Below are 6381 nucleotides of genomic sequence, written 5' to 3' on the forward strand. Positions count from 1 at the left end.
CACCGTTTGCAGTTAGCTGTGTTGGAGTTAAATATCGTAGAGCATTTGATTCCGTGATTAGGAATATTTTTCAGTTTTATCATGGCTCTGCTAAAGACTTCACCTCTTGAGAGAAACGTCAGAAGTTATAGGAGAAGAAATTCTAAAACTGAGTGATATCAACACTATTAGGTGGTTAGTCAGCAAAGAAAGTGCTATAAGAGATCTCTTGCAATCATGGAAAGCTGTTGTGACCCAACTTGAACATGTGGCCCATGAAAAAAGACAATGATGGCTGAAAAGTATGAAGCAATTTAAATTTGTTAAGCTTCTGTACTTCCTTTTGGATTTTTACAGAAAACTGAACCCTTTAAGCGTGGCACTACAAAATAAGAGTTTTTGATTTCATCTCTGAAAATAAGAATTGAACACTGTATTTCAGTTTTGGCTGACCTGGAATCTAATGTTGGACCAAGCGAACAAGATTTCTTGGACCATGTATCCATTTCAGGGAAGAACAGGGATGTGCAGCTCACAAACATTCAAAATGGAGAGCAAGAGTTTCAGACTGTTAGAGGAAACTTAATTAACAATGCGAAGGTGTAAATCACAGAAAGATTGCAATCTAAAATATATCAACAGATGTGATTGCATGTCTGCATGCTTTCGACACCTTGGGTTGGCCTCCCAAAGAAACTATTCTTCAGTAGTGCTACATGTACTTGAACCCGAGCCTCTATAATGAGAAAGTGGATGTTCTGTTAGCAGAGTGGACAAAATACAAACTTTTGTTTCCTTCTCTGAATTTGAATCAGATGCTGGAGAAGATTCACAGTGAGGAGTGTTCAGCAAGATTCCACAATTTGCTCCAGATTTTGACATTTTGTGCTGTTCTACCAGTGAGCACAGCTTTATGTGAGAGAGGTTTCAACTGTCACAACAGACTTAAGACTACTTACAGGAACTCTCTGAAGACTGAGACACTGGATGATTTGCTCTCAGTATTTGGCCCAGCAGCTGCGATTAATAAGTGGTAATTCAGTGTAGAACGACAGCGCTACACAAACATTAATTCCTAAGGTATGTTCTTTTTAATAATTGCTCATAATTTTATTATTTATCAGTAAAATAGTGGCGACCAAAGATTTTAGTCCGGCGACTGACTTCAAACTTGAAATTTCATAGCCCTGCATTATAGTATACATTTTTTGCACTCCAAAATACACATAACAAAGAATATTTGTTATATTAAATTTTTCCACCATTCAACACAACTAAGGATCAAGAAATATGAATGAGGACCAATGTCGGATCATGAAGATAAACTTAAGGCAAACTCTACAGAGAAATACTTCAGACCTGAACTAATGTTTCAGACTCAAGGAAAGAAGCACTAAAAGTGAGAAAATTTTGACATTGACATCTGACAAAAGAAAAATTATGCATAAAGTAATGTGACTCACAGTACCACCCTTAATCGCCTTGTAATCAAGGGGTCCCGGGTTCGATACCCGGTGGAGGCACAAGTGGTTCGGATCCCACTTTAAACTGTAGGTCCAGTCCCGATTAGCCTTACTGTGTATAAAGTGGACTTAAAACAACAAATCAAAAGTACCACCCTTAACCAACAGCCTAAGAGAAGAACTCAACCAACCAACCCTCATGGGTATGGTTGTGAAATGAAGCAGTATCTTTTGTCCCTCAAACCAACAAAATAAACAACATGTTAGCATAAGAAATTTCATAATGCCAAAATTAATATACGACAGGCGCGGTTGGCCTTATAGTGCACAGGATCAGTGAACCCCCAGTAATATACGGCATTTACCTTGAGAATGGACAATAAACAATGTCTTTACCTTTTGACAATTTTTCGCTAACATTTCTCCACAAGAAGTCATGTATTTGTGTCCGTAACACGGCAAATTCTTTTGCTGAGAAAGAGAAACCGCGAGTCGACCGCCCTCGTGCAGACCCTCAGCTGAATCCCCACAGGAGAGCTCTTGCCATAGGGAAGGTTCAGGCAGCAGGCAGAAGCTCGGGGTAGCTATATGGACAAAATATATGGCAAGGGATACTGAGGAACCTCGATCTCCAACCAACGGTCATGCGCAGTTCGTGCTCTCTCAGAAGCCAGAAGGCACCGTCCTCGCTGCGAGTTCCTCCCTTCCAGTGTTGCCCTGTGAGGTTCAAGTTTGAAGTGCATTCGTTACATATTCAATCTTCTGTGTTGAACCATTTTTGTACCAAACTTCTTGGCATAATTGCAAAATTGTGGCAGAGAAGGATGAGTAGAAATGAATGAGAGCTGGAATTAGACACGATGAATTAAAATAAAATAAATACATTACTAAAATAACTCATGCATGCATCCAGACTTTTTCCTTAAATATGGAAACACTTCGGATATGTGAAAGTAAAAGAATGGCGCGATCTTAGACAAGAAAGGAAGACGTGACAAACCCTGTCAGTGTCAATGTTTCAAGGTTGTAAGTTTTCGAAGTGCTTGGATAGTTGTTGCAAAGTATTGATGCTCCAAAGGATGTTACGTCATTTGATGCAGTGTAGGTGTTGCTGTCTGCGCAGGTAAGAAATGACCGCTAAAATGCATTCAATTAACGGAAACATACCCTCTCATCTGTTGAAAGAAAATTAGAGACAAAGCGTGTGCTGGTCGACCAACTCCAAATTTGAAGATAGAAAAAAAAAGCTGTAACATTCCAATGAAAGGTTCTCAGGTTTCTAGTACGCATATGCCATTGGTTGCCATTTCCATTTAATAATTGTAGGACCATTGTGATTAGTCGATTTATAATTGCAGGCATGGAGGTCCGGAAGGGGAAAAGGGGTCACACCCGCCTGGAAAATTAATGTCAACCTAAAACTATTTATTACACACATATAATTTCATTTCAGTCACAGTAATTTATGATGATTATTAAATGTATAAAGACGTTGCAGGGACTGAAGAAGTGTTTTTTGAGAGAACAGTACTATTACAAGGAAAAATGTGCCTCGTTTGTCCCCCCCTAGAAAAAAATGATCTTGCTTCCCATCCCTGGAACAAATCCTGAGGACGTCCATGATGCCCATAAATTCCGAAATTTCTTTCATAGATGCACAATTTATTGTACTTAGTTTTAGTCCTAAATTTATATGCACACCTCTACTATGAAAAAATTATGTACCAATCTTTTAACTCCCCCCCCATCCCTTTGTTTCCCGAAGAAAGTCTATTTGCGGAAAATGAATATGTGTCATATGGCTTCGGTGAACCCCCAGGAAAATAATGCATGAGCCGCGCCTGATATACGAAGAATGAAAAAGTACAGAACTGAGGTCTTATATACCACCCTTGACACTCAGTCAATAAGAAACTCTGAACCAACCAACCCTAATGGTTACTTCACTCTGTGGATGGTAAGTATAGATTAAATTATCCTGCAACAATATTTCAGGATGTATGGCAAATCAATCTTTGTTAAAATTAAAAAGCTTTGAAAGTCAGATGGATCATAATAAGTTGTCAGCTTACATGTGGTCAAATGTTAACATGTGTGCCCAAATTACCGCACCTTTAATGCTAACAGTGTATTCCAACAGAAGAATCAGGCTGCTGAACAAAGTGAATAAATATGCATGAACCCCTTTCTAATATTCCCCTACTTTACCTAGACAACAGGTTACCATCGGGTGTGAGTGTCCTAACTACTTCCCTACCATCACCATGCAATCTGAGATGAAGGATATTAAATTCCAAATAATTATATTGAACCTTTTAAGGCTTGATGCTCCGAGATTTTCTGTGTTTGGATGAAACCTGTCTTCGGTTTCTTCAACATCCCCTTCTAACACTTCGAAGTCGCCATGTTTTTCCTTCACATGATATCGGAAGCATGTGAACCTGTCCTTAGGCCACAATTTTATACTTTATGTTCACACAGAACAAAGTAAAGTGTAAATCTTTCCTTTAAACAAAGAATCTTTTATAATATTTTTCAACTTTAGGGTTTCCATATCTGATTGATTATTTCAGCATTGAAACAGAACTATATTCATGACTCAACATGTCAAGCTATGTAACCACTGACCTTACTCCATCAACAATATCCAAAGTAAAACATATACTGATACTATCATAGTGAAAGCATTCAAGATAACTCTTCGTATCAGATGTTACATGTACACAATAAAGTTATTTTGCTAAACTGTATGTTTCAAATTCACATACTAATAAAACTATGTATGTTTCATAACATACTTTTTCCAAATATGTGCAACCCCATAAGAGTGTACAACACTTTCAGATCATCTTACTGTAATTCTGAACTTAATCACAAATGATAAACACTATAAGTATGTAACAATGTTTACCCATCAAGTACTTTTCAGTCACATATCTGATAAAATATAGTAAGACATGTCTGCACACTGCAACAATGCCTTTGAAAAGATATATTACAGGTAAGTAATCAAATTATTAAAATCTAAGTCTACGACATTACAAATGTGAAGTTAACTTTAACTTCATGACATCATCGTGACATCTTCTGTGTAAATGTGTAGGATGCATGATCAAGCATGCTATCACAATCAAAATACAATTATGAGAGGAGAAAGCATGGAATGCTTCAAGACGAAATTTTCTCCTCCATGATTTCAACATCGCTGCCTGAATGTTCTTTTACGAATATGTTTAGGATGAGTTATTACTTTTCTCCTTGCACTTGGGCAATTGATGAAAACAGTCTTACTAACTTGTTTCAATTTAAGTTTGGTGCCTTTCCTAATTCTATCCTTCAACTGGACATTTGGAACACTTTGGGGAAACACCCCTTTACCTTGGTCTAGAATACTGTGAAACATCTTGTCAAAAGTCATTTGTGAAAGTTTCTTCTGTACTTAGTTTACAGGTAGCTTAATGCATTTTGAAACATAATCTACCTGAACACGAGAATAAGGTTTGATGATTCGACAAAGGTTTTGTTTCAACATTGTGTCATAAAGGCTGTCTAAATGTGCACGAATAATTGGATCATTTTCTAATTCTTCTTTAAACTTATCCACAGCCTCCTGAAAGTCTGACAGAGATCTTTTAAGACTTGATTGAGCAACACACTTCATAGCTTCAATTGCACTTCCGACATACTTCAGAGCCAGTTTCTCGCTTATGATCTGTTGCACATCTTCTGGTGTGTTCAATATTATTTTGGACAGCAGCATGTACTTCGATGCAGTCAAGGCCTTTGAGCTTTCCACACTATCATAGCCTTCAAATGCTTCATAGAAGTAAGATAATTAAGCCTTGTTTCCATATTTAAAAACACTAAGTTGCTGACCAAGGCAATTTATTATTAAGATAAAAACACTTAACAGGTAACGTTTCGACCCTGTATCAGGGTCTTCCTCAGACGAAGAACTAAACTAAAATGCACGAAACATTACCTGTTAAGGGTTTGAATCTTAATAATAAATTGCCTTGTGCAGCAACTTAGTGTTTTTATAGAAGTAAGAGTATGCTGTTTTGAAGTCTCTCTTGTTAGCAGCATGAAGAATGCCTGACTGCATATCAAGCGATGCTTGTAGTTTTGGAGGGCAATATATTGAATTAGCTGTAGTCCGAGCTGAGGTAAGTGCTGCACGTGCTTTTGGAAGATTACTCAAGGCATGGTAAGTTTTACTTTCTAGAAGTTGAACCTCTAGCAATAAATTTTTGTCATCTAACTTATTCAGTTCTCTTAATAAGGTCAATCCCAAGTGAAGAGCTTCAGTAAACATCCCAGTGTCAAAATACAAAGCTATTAGGCAGGCTTCCAAATACTGCCGGAGGATAGTTTTTTCTCTTGTTTTGCACACTCAATGCATTCCTTGCACAACTGAACCTTACTGCCAATGCTGGCTTCCAGATCCAAGAACATGTCAACCAAAGCACAAACCAATTTTGCTGCCTTCGTCTTACTAATGGTGCAGAGGAAGGGTCTCATCTGTTTAATAAGTTCAGCCAGTTCTTTTGATTTGCCATCTTTCTTGTAAGTCTCTCCTAGTTTCAAGATACTTTGTTCTTTGACACGAATTGCATCTTCTTCACTTTCATCTCCCTGTTCTTGCAGAAGCCTGGACATATCATATATTTCCTTCAACTTATCTGAGGTTGACATTGACTGGGCTCTTTCCACACATATAGCCGCCGCCATCTTTGTCATTTCGCCCATCTCGAGTTCATCTTTGATCACTACATCACTAGCTCTGATTTCACATCTGAACACTCTGACTTCTGAGATACTAGTTTTAATAATATCATTCAGCTTTGTCAATTGAGCATTAGTCTTGTCCTGATTAGCTTTGAGCTCTGTTTGGCCATCCTGGATAGCATTGAGGGCAGACATAACATCTGCCATGCAG

The 6381-nt window shown here is 37.8% G+C and overlaps 1 pseudogene; it reads right to left on the reverse strand.

The window, feature by feature from the left end:
• Nucleotides 1-214: 214 nt before the first annotated feature.
• On the reverse strand, nucleotides 215-6173 carry LOC145999731 (26S proteasome non-ATPase regulatory subunit 11 pseudogene; annotated as a pseudogene).
• Nucleotides 6174-6381: the final 208 nt, after the last annotated feature.

Source organism: Lepisma saccharinum, chromosome 15 (assembly GCF_977018435.1).
Source record: "Lepisma saccharinum chromosome 15, izLepSacc3.1, whole genome shotgun sequence".
NCBI lineage: Eukaryota > Metazoa > Arthropoda > Insecta > Zygentoma > Lepismatidae > Lepisma > Lepisma saccharinum.